At 38.6% G+C, this 16,842-nt stretch overlaps 1 protein-coding gene across 2 annotated transcripts in view; it reads left to right on the forward strand.

Annotated features, from left to right (window-relative positions):
- LOC128642788 (multidrug and toxin extrusion protein 1-like) overlaps positions 1 to 16,842 on the forward strand; it is a 676,487-nt gene that overhangs the window by 79,060 nt on the left and 580,585 nt on the right. The window contains exon 1 of one of the 2 annotated variants that reach the window (XM_053695586.1): positions 15,350 to 15,474. The exons of the other annotated variant lie outside the window; for it this stretch is intronic. The gene's annotated coding sequence lies outside the window, so the exon portion shown is untranslated. Of the gene's footprint in view, positions 1 to 15,349; positions 15,475 to 16,842 lie in introns of those variants that run through there. 2 annotated transcript variants of the gene reach the window in all.

Consider the following 16,842-nt stretch of genomic DNA (forward strand, 5'->3'; position numbering starts at 1 on the left):
TGGAGGATGAAGTAGGAAGATTGTGACTGAATTTTTACTACGCAAAAAAGCGCTAAAATAGGCCCCTCCCACTCATATTACAACAGTGGGGAAGCTCAGTTAACTGTTTCTATGCAGAAACAAAAGTTAGCCATGTGGTAAAAATCATGCCCCAATAAGTTTTATCACCAAGTACCTCACAAAAAATGATTAACATGCCAGTAAACGTTTTGAACATACATTTTAAAAGTTATGAATTGTTATTAATAAGCCTGCTACCAGTCGCTTTTACTGCAGTTAAGGCTCACACATTACTTCAGTATTAACAGTATTTTCTGAGTCAAATTCCATTCCCTACAAAAATACTTCAGTGTACACACACTCCTCAGCCTAATACCAGTCGCTACCACTGCATTTAAGGCTGAACTTACATTACATTGGTATCCGCAGTAATTTCTCAGTCAATTCCATTGCTTAGAAAAATAATTTACTGCACATACCTCGTTTGCAGGGGGGCCCTGCATGCTATTCCCCTTTTCTGAAGTTACCTCACTCCTCAGAATGTGCGAGAACAGCCAGTGGATCTTAGTTACGTCTGCTAAGATCATAGAAAACGCAGGCAGATTCTTCTTCTAATGCTGCCTGAGAAACAAACAGCACACTCCGGTGCCATTTAAAATAACAAACTTTTGATTGAAGAAATAAACTAAGTTTAAAAACACCACAGACCTCTCACAACGACCTATCTTTAGTTAGGTTGCAAGAGGATGACTGGATATGACATGTGAGGGGAGGAGCTATATAGCAGCTCTGCTTGGGTGATCCTCTTGCAACTTCCTGTTGGGGAAGAGATATAATCCCATAAGTAATGGATGACCCGTGGACTGACTACACTTAACAAGAGAAATACAATTTATATGTACACAATGTTTTCATTCCTTCTCATTAGTAGAACTGACTGAAATACAGCTAAGCATATTGAGAATACACTTATCCAATCAAAAGCAAGAGGCTATGGACAGAGTTCACACTACAACACATTCTGAAAGGTAATAACTGTCTGAGATACATACAAACAAGTTGTGTATACATATATTAAAATAGAAGAGGGAATCTATGCTCAGTGATTGCACAATTATACGTTTTTAAAGACAATAACTGTCTGGAAAATAAAACCTCAGTTTTCTTTTAAAGGTATTTCTCTCCCAGAAAAACAGTGCAGTCTGTGAAAGAAAGAAAGACTCCAATAGTGCAATATTGTATGAAATAAGCACTCTTTATTTACATCAAGTAAGCCAAATACTCACAATATCTGGCGTGGTTAAAATCACATAAGGGTATCTTTAAAATATCAGTTGAACTTGAGCTATCCTGTGGTCTGTACATGCTTGGGAAGTGAACAGCGATATACCGGTCGGCATGTGACGTCACCACCCGACAACAGCTGATTCTGTTTGACACTCCGTCTGCATACACTGACTCACAGTGCTCTCAGAATCTCGGCCTCAACGCATTTCTCGCCCCCTGCTGGGCGCTTTTTCAAGAGGAATAATTACCAATCTTTTGCTCCTCTATTTATACATGGTCTACTAGCGTCATCTAGCTCTCATGAGCAAAATGACATTTGGGACACAGCTAATGCTTCTATATACATATAATGCACTAATACCTGTCTTAATTCTATTTCCTAAAAACAATTAGTAACATATATAACAACATTACACCTCAAATGATTAATATTATAAAACATATGTTATATAAAAATAATTAATTAAAAACCTTCTATTATACTAAAAACACTATTTGATATTTTGAAATAAAATAACTACATACAATTCCATATATTATAACATTTAATAAAATTTCAATACTTCTAAAAATCTAAACTCATACACCAATTCATAATAATAGCACTATTACAACACCTTCTAATTCTTAATCAGATTGTTGAAAAACTTTCACATCTAAAAGAGTCTGTCTAAGTGATAAATGCTGCCACATCTAGATCAACATTTAGACCATTAGGCGCGAGGGTCCCCAATTTATATATCCAAAATGTCTCTCTACGCCTAAGGTCTAAAAGTCTATTACCACCCCTAGAATTGGGTTTAACCACTTCAATACCCTTCACAGTCAGGCATTTTGGATCACATGCATGGCTTTGAGAGTAATGAATTGGTACACTATGTTTTAATATAGGTTTCTTTATGTTGTAAACATGTTCACTGTATCTTTTTGATAGGCATCTCTTCGTACGACCTACATACTTCAGTCCACAACTGCACTCTAGTAAATAAACTACATAGGTACTCTTACAGGTGATAAATTGTTTTACCCTAAACTCTTGTCCTGTTACTGATCTAAAAATAGATCTCTCTTTATCAATGCATTTACACATAGGACATCTTGCTTTATGTGCCCTTCAAACTCAAAAAGTTTTCATTACTATTACATTGTATTGGTTTACTCTCTTTTAACTTGCTAGGGGAAAGTAAATTCTTTAAACTGGTATTCTTCCTATACACTACCTTCGGATTTATATTAATATTTTCTTTTAATAGGGGGTCTAGAGAGGGAGGGGGGGCAGAACCAACGAAAAAGAAGGTTCAGCGAAAGAGAGGATGTAGAGCAGGGAAGAGGAAACTATTTAAAAAATGCAAGAGTCTATTAAGAGATAAAAATGAAGCAAGTATTTATAACCTATCGTCCTATACTATTGATAGTGGAAGTATGGCCTTGTTGTGCAAGGGCTTAACTTTTGCCCCCAAAAAAGAATCTTGATAAATTCCAGGTATTCATTGATTTCCAGATATTCATAAGAAATATTACGCTCAAGAGATTTTTTGCTCAAAAAATTACACAGTTTGGAGCGAGATACAAAAGTGTACTTCAAGTTGATGATGTTGAAACTCTGGAAAACATGAACTTGTTATTAGGAAGTGACTCTCCAATTGATTCAAATGACATCTTTATACATAGCGATAAAAAAGCTAAATATATATTTTATCCAACCAATGCACAAGGTGAATATATTAAGACTTTTAAAAATTTGGTCGAAAAAGAACTTGAATTAATAACAGTTGATAGAAATTTTAAAGATAATCTTAATAAATTTGAAAGAAGCAGTTTGAATCAATTAATGAAGAATAACAATATCACTATCCACCAAGCCGATAAAGGTGGGGAGATAGTGATACAAGATCGTGAAGTTTATATTGCTGAGGCACTACGTTTATTAAATGATTCAACCACATATATAAAATTAAAGAATGACCCTACAAAGGCATTTTTATTAGAATTAAAAGGTGTTTTAAATATAGGATTGTCAGAAAAAATTCTAACTAAAGATGAGTTTAATTTTTTATATAATGAACACCCTAGATTGGCTGTTATGTATCATCTTCCCAAGATACACAAATCGGTCTCCAACCCTCCAGGGAGACTGATTGTATCTGGGATAGATTCATTAACAGCCTATCTATCGAGTTATATTGATTATTTTCTCAATCCACTTGTTACTCAACTTAATTCTTATCTTAGGGATGGTGTACATTTAATACAGGAACTCAAGAAGGTAAAATGGAATAGTGACATGAGATTCATCACTTGTGATGTAACCTCACTGTACCCCATAATACAACATTCAATTGGAATAAAGGCTAGTTCATATTTTTTAAAGAAAAAAAGAATCTTTCCAGACCATCAAATTTAGTTTTTGGAACATTGTATGAAATATGTCTTAGAACACAACTATTTTCAATTTGAAAAAGAGTTTTACCATCAAATATGTGGCACTGCGATGGGGACGAAATTTGCCCCATCGTATGCTAATTTATTAATGGGTTTATTTGAAGATGAATACATTTGGAGAGATGGCCCTTTTAAACATAATTTAATATTTTATAAGCGTTTTATCGATGATGTCTTATAATTTGGGAGGGACCAGAGATTGAGGCAGCAAATTTTATTGACTTTTTAAACATGTAAAATTTGTTGGTAACATTCAAAACCAAAAGATTGAATTTTTGGATCTATTGGTGTTTGTAGAGGACAATAAAATCTATACTAAGAATTATAGAAAATCAGTAGACAGTAATAGCCTATTGCATGCCACTAGTGGCCATTATAAAAAATGGGTGAAAAATATTCCCAAAAGTCAATTTATAAGGCTAAAAAGGAATTGTTCTAGAATAAGTGACTACCATACTGAAGCAGAGGTTTTAAAAGATAAATTAATTTGTAAAGCTCATAATGGGGAACATGTTACATATATTATGGATGAAGTTGAAAATTTAGATAGGGAAACATTATTAAGTAAACAAAAAGAAAAATCTTGTGAACAAGAAAAACAGTCTGTTAAATTTATCACCACATATGGTGAGGGTATTATGAATGTGAAAAAAATACTGCATAAATATTGGCCAATACTAAAGGGAGACCCCCTATTAAAAGAAAATCTTGATATAAATCCGAAGGTAGTGTATAGGAAGAATACCAGTTTAAAGAATTTACTTGCCCCTAGCAAGTTAAAAGAGAGTAAACCAATACAATGTAATAGTAATAAAAACTTGAGTTGAGTTTGAAGGGCACATATAGATGCCATAAAGCAAGATGTCCTATGTGTAAATGCATTGATAAAGAGAGATCTATTTTTAGATCAGTAACAGGACAAGAGTTTAGGGTAAAACAATTTATCACCTGTAAGAGTACCTATGTAGTTTATTTACTAGAGTGCAGTTGTGGACTGAAGTATGTAGGTCGTACGAAGAGATGCCTATCAAAAAGATACAGTGAACATGTTTACAACATAAAGAAACCTATATTAAAACATAGTGTACCAATTCATTACTCTCAAAGCCATGCATGTGATTCAAAATGCCTGACTGTGAAGGGTATTGAAGTGGTTAAACCCAATTTTAGGGGTGGCAATAGACTTTTAGACCTTAGGCGTAGAGAGACATTTTGGATATATAAATTGGGGACCCTCGCGCCTAATGGTCTATATGTTGATCTAGATGTGGCAGCATTTATCACTTAGACAGACTCTTTTAGATGTGAAAGTTTTTCAACAATCTGATTAAGAATTAGAAGGTGTTGTAATAGTGCTATTATTATGAATTGGTGTATGAGTTTAGATTTTTACGTATTGAAATTTAATTAAATGTTATAATATATGGAATTGTATGTAGTTATTTTATTTCAAAAACATAATTTATGCTTACCTGATAAATTTATTTCTCTTGTAGTGTGTTCAGTCCACGGGTCATCCATTACTTATGGGATATATTCTCCTTCCCAACAGGAAGTTGCAAGAGGATCACCGAAGCAGAGCTGCTATATAGCTCCTCCCCTCACATGTCATATCCAGTCATTCGACCGAAACAAGACGAGAAAGGAGAAACTATAGGGTGCAGTGGTGACTGGAGTTAGAATTTAGAACCTGCCTCAAAAAGACAGGGCGGGCCGTGGACTGAACACACTACAAGAGAAATAAATTTATCAGGTAAGCATAAATTATGTTTTCTCTTGTTAAGTGTGTTCAGTCCACGGGTCATCCATTACTTATGGGATACCAATACCAAAGCTAAAGTACACGGATGAAGGGAGGGACAAGGCAGGAACATTAAACAGAAGGAACCACTGCCTGTAGAACCTTTCTCCCAAAAACAGCCTCTGAAGAAGCAAAAGTGTCAAATTTGTAAAATTTGGAAAAAGTATGAAGTGAAGACCAAGTTGCAGCCTTGCAAATCTGTTCAACAGAGGCCTAATTTTTAAAGGCCCAAGTGGAAGCCACAGCTCTAGTGGAATGAGCTGTAATTCTTTCAGGAGGCTGCTGTCCAGCAGTCTCATAGGCTAAACGTATTATGCTACGAAGCCAAAAAGAGAGAGAGGTAGCCGAAGCCCTTTGACCTCTCCTCTGTCCAGAGTAAACGACAAACAGGGAAGAAGTTTGTCGAAAATCTTTAGTTGCCTGTAAGTAGAACTTCAGGGCACGGACCACGTCTAGATTATGCAAAAGACGTTCCTTCTTTGAAGAAGGATTAGGACACAAAGATGGAACAACAATCTCTTGATTGATATTCCTGTTAGAAACAACCTAGGGCAAAAACCCAGGTTTAGTACGCAGGACTACCTTGTCTGAATGAAAGATCAGATAAGGAGAATCACAATGTAAGGAAGATAACTCCGAGACTCTTCGAGCCGAGGAAATAGCCATCAAAAACAGAACTTTCCAAGATAAAAACTTAATATCAATGGAATGAAGGGGTTCAAATGGAACACCTTGAAGAACTTTAAGAACAAAGTTTAAGCTCCACGGAGGAGCAACAGCCTTAAACACAGGCTTAATCCTAGCCAAAGCCTGACAAAAAGCCTGGACGTCTGGATTCCCTGCCAGATGCTTGTGTAAAAGAATAGACAGAGCAGAAATCTGTCCCTTTAGTGAACTAGCGGATAAGCCCTTTTCTAAACCCTCTTGTATAAAAGCCAATATCCTAGGAATCCTAACCTTACTCCATGAGTAACTCTTGGATTCACACCAATATAAATATTTACGCCATATCTTATGGTAAATTTTTCTGGTAACAGGTTTCCGAGCCTGTATCAATGTATCAATAACCGAATCCGAAAACCCACGCTTTGATAGAATCAAGCGTTCAATCTCCAAGCAGTCAGCCTCAGAGAAATTAGGTTTGGATGGTTGAAAGGACCCTGAATTAGAAGGTCCTGCCTCAGAGGTAGAGACCATGGTGGACAGGACGACATGTCCACTAGGTCTGCATACCAGGTCCTGCGTGGCCACGCAGGCGCTATCAGAATCACCGATGCTCTCTCCTGTTTGATCCTGGCAATCAGTCGAGGTAGCAACAGAAAAGGTGGAAACACATAAGCTATGTTGAAAACCCAAGGGGCTGCAAGTGCATCTACCAGCACCGCTCCTGGGTCCCTGGACCTGGATCCGTAACGAGGAAGCTTGGCGTTCTGGCGAGATGCCATAAGATCCAGATCCGGTTTGCCCCAACGCCGAATCAGTTGAGCAAATACCTCCGGGTGTAGTTCTCACTCCCCCGGATGAAAAGTCTGGCGACTTAGAAAATCCGCTTCCCAGTTCTCCACACCTGGGATGTAGATCGCTGACAGGTGGCAAGAGTGTGACTCTGCCCAGCGAATTATCTTTGAGACTTCCAACATCGCTAGGGAACTCCTGGTTCCTCCTTGATGATTGATGTAAGCCACAGTCGTGATGTTGTCCGACTGAAACCTGATGAACCTCAGTGTTGCTAACTGAGGCCAAGCTAGAAGAGCATTGAATATTGCTCTTAATTCTAGAATGTTGATTGGTAGGAGTTTCTCCTCCTGAGTCCACGATCCCTGAGCCTTCAGGGAGTTCCAGACTGCTCCCCAGCCTAGAAGGCTGGTGTCTGTTGTTACAATCGTCCAATCTGGTTTGCGAAAGGTCATTCCTTCGGACAGATGAACCCGTGACAACCACCAGAGAAGAGAATCTCTGGTCTCCTGGTCCAGATTTAGCAAAGGGGACAGATCTGAGTAATCCCCGTTCCACTGACTTAGCATGCATAGTTGCAGCGGTCTGAGATGCAGGCGCGCAAATGGCACTATGTCCATTGCCGCGACCATCAAGCCGATTACTTCCATACACTGAGCTACTGATGGGCTTAGAATGGAGTGAAGGGCACGGCAAGCATTGAGAATCTTTGATAACCTGGACTCAGTCAGGTAAATCTTCATCTCTACAGAATCTATAAGAGTCCCTAGAAAAGGAACCCTTGTGAGCGGTAACAGAGAACTCTTTTCCACGTTCACTTTCCACCCATGCGACCTCAGAAATGCCAGAACTATCTCTGTATGAGACTTTGCATTTTGAAAACTTGACGCTTGAATCAGAATGTCGTCTAGGTACGGAGCCACCGCTATGCCTCGTGGTCTTAGTACCGCCAGAAGTGAGCCCAGAACCTTTGTAAAAATTCTCGGGGCCGTAGCTAACCCGAAGGGAAGAGCTACAAACTGGTAATGCCTGTCTAGAAAGGCAAATCTTAGGTACCGATAATGATCTTTGTGAATCGGTATGTGAAGGTAGGCATCCTTTAAGTCCACTGTGGTCATATATTGACCCTCTTGGATCATGGGCAGGATGGTCCGAATGGTTTCCATCTTGAACGATGGAACCCTTAGGAATTTGTTTAAGATTTTTAAGTCTAAGATTGGTCTTGTACACATTGTAGAAATGCCTCTTTCTTTACTAGGTTTGTTGATAACCTTGACAGATGAAACCTCCGTTGTGGAGGAGAAGTTTTGAAATCCAGAAGGTATCCCTGAGATATAATCTCCAACGTCCAGGGATCCTGTACATCTCTTGCCCAGGCCTGGGCGAAGAGAGAAAGTCTGCCCCCCACTAGATCCGTCTCCGGAGAGGGGGCCCCGTCTTCATGCTGTCTTAGGGGCGGAAGTAGGCTTTCTGGCCTGCTTGCCCTTGTTCCATGACTGGTTGCCTTTCCAACCCTGTCTGTAACGAGCAGTAGTTCCTTCCTGTTTTGGAGCGGAGGAAGTTGATGCTGCTCTTGCCTTGAAGTTACGAAAGGCACGAAAATTAGACTGTTTGGCCTTTGATTTGGCCCTGTCCTGAGGAAGGGTGTGGCCCTTACCTCCCGTAATGTCAGCAATAATTTCCTTCAAGCCGGGACCGAATAAGGTCTGCCCTTTGAAAGGAATGTTAAGTAGTTTAGACTTAGAAGTTACATCTGCTGACCAGGATTTAAGCCATAGCGCCCTGCGCGCCTGTATGGAGAATCCGGAATTTTTAGCCGTAAGTTTGGTTAAATGCACTACGGCATCCGAAACAAACGCATTAGCCAGTTTAAGTGTTCTAACTTTGCTAAAAGTCTCATCCAATGGTGCTGTGCGAATCGCCTCTTCCAGAGACTCAAACCAGAATGCCGCTGCAGCCGTGACAGGCGCAATGCATGCAAGAGGCTGCAATATAAAACCTTGTTGAACAAAAATTTTCTTAAGGTAACCCTCTAATTTTTTATCCATTGGATCTGAGAAAGCACAGCTATCCTCCACCGGGATAGTGGTACGCTTGGCTAAAGTAGAAACTGCTCCCTCCACCTTAGGGACCGTCTGCCATAAGTCTCGTGTGGTGGCGTCTATAGGGAACATTTTTCTAAATATCGGAGGAGGGGAAAAGGGCACACCGGGTCTATCCCACTCCTTACTAATAATTTCTGTAAGCCTTTTTGGTATAGGAAAAACGTCAGTACACACCGGTACCGCATAGTATCTATCCAACCTACATAATTTCTCTGGGATTGCCACCGTGTCGCAATCATTCAGAGCCGCTAACACCTCCCCTAGTAACACGCGGAGGTTCTCAAGCTTAAATTTAAAATTTGAAATTTCCGAATCCGGTCTCCCCGGATCAGAACCGTCACCGACAGAATGAAGCTCACCGTCCTCATGTTCTGCAAATTGTGACGCAGTATCAGACATGGCTCTCGTGTCATCAGCGCGTTCTGTCCTTAACCCAGAGCTATCACGCTTGCCTCTTAATTCGGACATATTGTATAATACTTCTTTCATAACATTAGCCATATCATGTAAAGTGATTTGTAAGGGCCTTGATGTACTTGGCGCCTCAATCTTACGCACCTCCCGAGCGGGAGACGCAGTTACTGACACGTGAGGAGAGTTAGACGGCATAACTTCCCCCTCGTTGTCTGGTGATAATTTCTTTATCGGTACAGATTGACTTTTATTCAAAGTAATATCAATACAATTGGTACACATATTTCTACTGGGCTCCACATCGGCTTTTGAACATAATAAACAAGCAGACATGTTTAAACAGACTAGCAATGAAGCTAGCAAGCTTGGAAATCACTTTCAATAAGTTTACAAGCAATATAAAAAACGCTGCAGCGCTTTTAAAAATACAGTTGAATAACAAGGAAAACTAATTCAGTTATAGTCAACAATTCTGAACGAGAAAAGTATTAATTAGCAGAGGATTGCACCCATTAGCAAAAGGATGATTAACCCCTCAATACCCAAAAACGGATATCAAATTAAGATTTAACGCTTTTATCACAGTCAAACACACTGTCACAGATCTGCTGTGACTGATTACCTCCCTCAAAAACTAATTTTGAAGACCCCTAAGCTCTCTAGAGACGTCCTGGATCAAGGAGGAAGAAACAGGAAGACTGTGCTAGAATTTTAATTGCGCAACAAGGCGCTAAAACAAGGTCCCTCCCACTCATATTACAACAGTGGGAGACCTGATAATACGTTAGCCATGTGGAAAAAAATCATGCCCAAAAAGATTTATCACCAAAGTACCTCACAAAACGAATAACATGCCAGTAAACATTTTAAAAACAACATTATGAATGTCATGCAAAGTTATCACTAAGCCTGCTACCAGTCGCTTCCACTGCAGATAAGGCTTAAGCATTATTTCAGTATTAACAGTATTTTCTCAGTCAAATTCTAGTCCCTAGAAAATAACTCAACTGCGCATATATTTATCAGCCTGATACCAGTCGCTACTACTGCATTTAAGGCTGTACTTACATCATATGGGTAACAGCAGTATTTTCTTAGTCAATTCCATTCCCAGAAAATAATGTACTGCACATACCTCATTTGCGGGGGACCCCGCATGCTATTCCCCTCTTTCTGAAGTTACCCTACTCCTCAGAATGTCGAGAACAGCCAGCGGATCTTAGTTACGTCTGCTAAGATCATAGAAAAACGCAGGCAGATTCTTCTCCAAATACTGCCTGAGATACAAACAACGGCACACTCCGGTGTCATTTTAAAATAACAAACTTTTGATTGAAGAATAATTAAGTAAAAACTCCAACTCCTCTCGCGACCTCCTTCTTTGTTGAGGGTTGCAAGAGAATGACAGGATATGACATGTGAGGGGAGGAGCTATGTAGCAGCTCTGCTTGGGTGATCCTCTTGCAACTTCCTGTTGGGAAGGAGAATATATCCCATAAGTAATGGATGACCCGTGGACTGAACACACTTAACAAGAGAAATATCAAATAGTGTTTTTAGTACAATAGAAGGTTTTTAATTAATTATTTTTATATAACATATGTTTTATAATATTAATCATTTGAGGTGTAATGTTGTTATATATGTTACTAATTGTTTTTAGGAAATAGAATTAAGACAGGTATTAGTGCATTATATGTATATAGAAGCATTAGCTGTGTCCCAAATGTCATTTTGCTCATGAGAGCTAGATGGCGCTAGTAGACCATGTATAAATAGAGGAGCAAAAGATTGGTAATTATTCCTCTTGAAAAAGCGCCCAGCAGGGGGCGAGAAACGCATTGAGGCCGAGATTCTGAGAGCACTGTGAGTCAGTGTATGCAGACGGAGTGTCAAACAGAATCAGCTGTTGTCGGGTGGTGACGTCACACGCCGACCGGTATATCGCTGTTCACTTCCCAAGCGTGTACAGACCACAGGATAGCTCAAGTTCAACTGATATTTTAAAGATACCCTTATGTGATTTTAACCACGCCAGATATTGTGAGTATTTGGCTTACTTGATGTAAATAAAGAGTGCTTATTTCATACAATATTGCACTATTGGAGTCCTTCTTTCTTTCACAGACTGCGCTGTTTTTCTGGGAGAGAAGTGTTTGGTGATCAAACTGCAAGACACGCAGCGTGTTTGAAATAGCTGCAGCTGGGTCAGAAAGGAGTATTTTTTGGAACCACTACAATCAACAGTAAGACTGTGTTCACATTTGGAGAGGGATATATACAAATGTATCTGTTCTCACTAACAAGACTTTTATATTAGTTTACTTTTACTTTTATTATTTTTCTTATTATTATCATTTTCCAACTAATATATATATTTTCATCTCTTATTTTCTACATAAGTATAGGTGTTAGGTTTGTAATTGTTTAGTTTTACTATATTACTCAATTAATATATATTTTTCAAAAAAACATTTTTTTAAACCTTTGCTGAGATAGTATTGCGCTGAATCATTTGGTGGTAGTTTCTTTTAAAGGTAGATCACTCGAGTAACTACATCACCGGCCACTTTTGAACCGACCAAAACATGAAGAATAAATTAAATAGTAGTTACATATTGACCACTCTTGGGTCACTAGAAAAATATAGACCTCCTAACTGATATATAAAAGTATATTTTACATTTTACATCGCTGGAGGTAATAGGACTAGAATGATAAACAAATGGTATGGCATGAAACATTAAATATATATAAAACAACAACAGATTATGTAAAAAGTTTCAACGCTAAAGGATAAAATGGGTAATAGAGTTGCTGTTTAAGTGCCAGAAGAGGCCAATATGTTTTAAAGGCGACCAGTGAATTTATCTATTGTGGATATATATATGCTATCAATTCATTTCTTATATATCTGTATTTTATATGTGGTTACATTAATTCTTATATAATCATTTGTTAAAATCTATATCAAATGTTTATAGATAGGGGCTATATGTGATTTACACCATATATTGAACCGCTATTTATATGTCCACTTATTCCATATGTTTTTATAATTTGCATTTATTCTGGCATGTTGCTAATTTTTGTTACTAAATGATTTATGTCAATCAGTTTTGGACTGACTTTGCACATGTCATTTTGCAGCTGTGAAAAATATCATGGACATACGTTTACTCATATATATTTTAAAATATTGTATATTAAGTCTTTTAACATGGGATCAATTTTAGTACCTATATATTTGTTATGGATTATGTGTAATTTATTGTTATTTATGTGCTGTTGTTTTATCTATTTTTAATATGTTGTATGGGTATATTTATATTAATTTACTCATTCTTGTAATCGCAGCCCTTTGCCTGTCACACACCTTCTATTTGGTGTACAATTTATGTTGATTGAATCTCCTAATAGGCGTATCTTGTCACGCCTATTCCATCTGGGAGGTGTGTGAGCGAGCTTTGGCCTGTGATTGGTTTTAGACTGTTTTAAGTAGAGCAGGTTTTCTTTTGCTAGTAACAGCCTGATGAAACAACCTTTAGGTTGAGAAACGCGTTGCTGTACATTCTTACTTGTTTTAATTATATTCTTTGGTCCTAATAAACTGTTGGCCTTTGAATTACCGAGATGGAAAACTGTAATCAAAACAAAAACAGAGGCGCCACATGTGTAGGTCAATGGAAACCACAAAAGCCAAACTGGACAAGATACAGGGTAGTCACAAACGTGAAGGCACTCTCTTGTGCCTATTAGAGGCAGGCTGGTATTCAATCAGCAAACCAGCTGGCTGTATATGGGAATCCCCGTCGTGGTGTCTTGTAGCAGTGGATCTCCTTGGCGGCAACCCTTGCCTAGATAGCTTCCTCACACAGTGTAAGCTCACGGTCAGACGTGATCACGCTCACTCACTGCATATTTTCATAAATTCAGGGATTTCCATTCACTTATTTTCCAAATCGGATCCTTCTTCAGGGTTGCCGCCAAGGAGATCCACTGCTACAAGACACCACGACGGGGATTCCCATATACAGCCAGCTGGTTTGCTGATTGAATACCAGCCTGCCTCTAATAGGCACAAGAGAGTGCCTTCAAGTTTGTGAGTACCCTGTATCTTGTCCAGTTTGGCTTTTGTGGTTTCCATTGACCTACACATGTGGCGCCTCTGTTTTTGTTTTGATTACAGTTTTTCATCTCAGAAGTTGCATCACTTGTGAAGTGAAGACCGAGAGCTGCCTTCTTTCTTTACGGACTTTTGTGGGACTGTCTACTTACACCGTTCATATTGGCTACTACCCAGTGCCACGTGTGTATATACATATATACATTCATCTGTTGATTATAATAATTCTTTTAATCATTCTTGTATTTTATTTTGCTATCTCCATAATTTTTTTAAATTTTTGGGTTTTTTATAAATGTATATTTACACTTGGGTAACCCACAATATTTGTTGATTAGCGCCTCCTATAGGTTATCTGTGGTATCACTATCACAGAGTTTCCAGTTTTTAGCCTTTGAATTACCACCTGCTCTACGTTTGTGGCATTTGTTTTGGCTAATCGAACTGCCACTCATATTATGCCGGATTATTAGCACTGCAATTGGCTACTCCTTGGACGGCTCCCACTGTGACATCAGATCCTCTGCTTTTGCCGACTGGCTGCTGCCATTCACGTGAGGGATCCTGTGCTAACGTCTGTCGGGCGACTAAAGGTCCCGTCCTGCTGTATCAGGCACACTGTTGTGCCTCTCTCTGTGTGAGTACCCCCCTGTAAGAGGGTGTCCGTGACTTGCTTGTTATCCATCTGTCCAAACGATATTGTCCTATGAGGCGCCTCTATTTTCTGTGTTCACAGGTTATCTAAATTATTAGCATGCCATCTTTTAATATTCTTAATGGAGTTTAAGTAGAAAACACAAAATAATTGATTATGAGACGTAAATTTACATTCAAATCTTCTCTTTTCCGGTAATTGAGAGAATCGTCCATACAAGTAGTAAAAGTTGTATTCAATACTGTGCATAGGGCTCAATTTATCAATCAAGGGCGGACAGGGGCAGACATATTCACCAATGTCCACCCAAGCTCTCCTCTGGCGGAATCCGCTGCCGGAATTTAACATTGCGCATGAGCACTATTTTGCACTAGCGTGCAAATCCTGACTGCAGATTCTCTTGTGAGAGCCTGCAGTCGAAGGGAGAAGAAGGGATTGATAAATCGAGCCCTGTGCACCTCTTTGTACAGGGAGATTTAAAGACGTGTCAGGGAGAGTCAAGAAAAGAGGAAGAAAATAGTAAAATGATGAAAGAGAAAAGGAGGGAGGAAGAGGGAGAAAGAAATAGAAGAATAAGATCAGGAATAGAGATTGAGGTGGGGGAAGGGATGGAGTTGAGGTATATATACTGTTGTTTATTCAGTACTATATGGGTTCGTTAAGTTGCTGTTAACCCAGGAATTGTATACAATTGTTGGGAGGGAGTTTTGGAATTCTTGTTTACTGGATTTTCAATAAAATATGATGTCTATGGGGATTTTGTATTATAGATAAATCTTTTGATAATCATTAGATAAACTTTTAGTAAACATCGCAAGCGCCCCAGAGCATATTTTATTTATTTTATCTTTGCAAACAGCAAAGTTTTCATTTTTTTTTTTTTAAAGAATCTCTGCATTTTTATCTTGCACAGAATGCTATTGAGGACAGTGAATGCCTGACTATATCTTGTGCAACAGCAAACTTTATATCTGGCAGCTCAATGTGTGTAGGAGGGGACAAAAAGCTTTAAAAAATATACCCTGGGAGGGTCTGGGCTCTCTGATCCTCCCAGCTTAATGTATGTTCAATCAGACTGCTGGCAGAATGAGAGCACAAGAGACCTATCCTTGGTTGGAAATATAGCAAGGACACAATTTAATTCTACAGTACTGGTGTGGGAGAGGATCTGAGTAGCCTGTTTATACTGGTGAGATGTTTGCTGGCTATAAATAACTTACATGCTAAGATCTATGTGTGTGTTTGTTGAACTGTAAATTAGATATAAAGCTTTATCTTTCGAGAGAAGTTTAGAGTGAAATTAATATCAGCCTGAACATATCCTGTTTCTTTATAGAGGCACACAGGCATGATCTGTATAGGCAGTGCCAGCTTTTTCAGGGAAAACGTTTCTGTCCATTATGGAGAACTAAATACATTCAAAATGAACTACAGTAGATGGTGTTGATAGCCGTCTTATACTCAAAGTTTTACAGCTAACAGCTTTGCAAAACAATAAGAGAGAGAAAGAAAATGCCACAGCTCATAGAATCTAATTCTGATTGTTTTGCATATAGCTTACACAAGTACCTTAACTGGCTTCTAAACAATGGTGTGTCACTGTCTCCTAGATTTAATTTTGATCTGTCAATACCCGAATATATGTGTGCAGTGTGTTTGTGTAATGTATGTGAGTAGTGTCTGTGTGTAGTGTAGTGTATGTGAGTAGTGTGTGTAGTGTATGTGAGTAGTGTGTGTGTGTAGTGTATGTGAGTAGTGTGTGTGTAGTGTAGTGTATGTGAGTAGTGTGTGTGTAGTGTAGTGTATGTGAGTAGTGTGTGTGTAGTGTAGTGTATGTGAGTAGTGTGTGTGTAGTGTAGTGTATGTGAGTAGTGTGTGTGTAAAAAAATGTTCTTATCAAAACTTACTATTTTTCCTGCTTGTAAGTCACAATCCTCTCTGTCTGTGTCTTTGTTTTTTTTTGTTGAGTTCTAAAATATAAATAATAATTTAATTAAAACTACAACTATTACCTTTCTGATTATAGTGCAGTACTATGTATACTAAACATGATATATAAAACTAGCTTTAGGTTACATGTATAAGCTGTATTATAACATGTTAATATTACCTAAATAACATAAGATATTGTTGTTTACACTTGGGGTAGATTTATCATAGTGCGACATGATACCATGTAGCGTATCATATCCGCTGCACATTGATAAATGCCAAAAGCATACGCTGTCAGCATTTATCATTGAACCAGTAGTTCTTGTGAACTGCTGGTTCAATGCCGCTACCTGCAGATTCGCAGTCAATCGACAGCTAGCAAGGGGTGTCAATCAACCCGATCGTATTCGATCGGGTTCATTTCTGTTTGCGGCCTCAGAGCAGGCGGACAAGTTATGGAGCAGGTAACAGCCTGAAGGCTTGGGCGGAAACAGAGGCATTAAGCTCCATACGGAGCTTGATAAATTGGACCCTCGGTCCCATCCCCTCTCCAAACTGTCCCATTTTACAGATATAAATATTTCAATATCCAAACTATTCCAAAATCCAATCCTTTTCCGCTCCC

Source organism: Bombina bombina, chromosome 12 (assembly GCF_027579735.1).
Source record: "Bombina bombina isolate aBomBom1 chromosome 12, aBomBom1.pri, whole genome shotgun sequence".
NCBI lineage: Eukaryota > Metazoa > Chordata > Amphibia > Anura > Bombinatoridae > Bombina > Bombina bombina.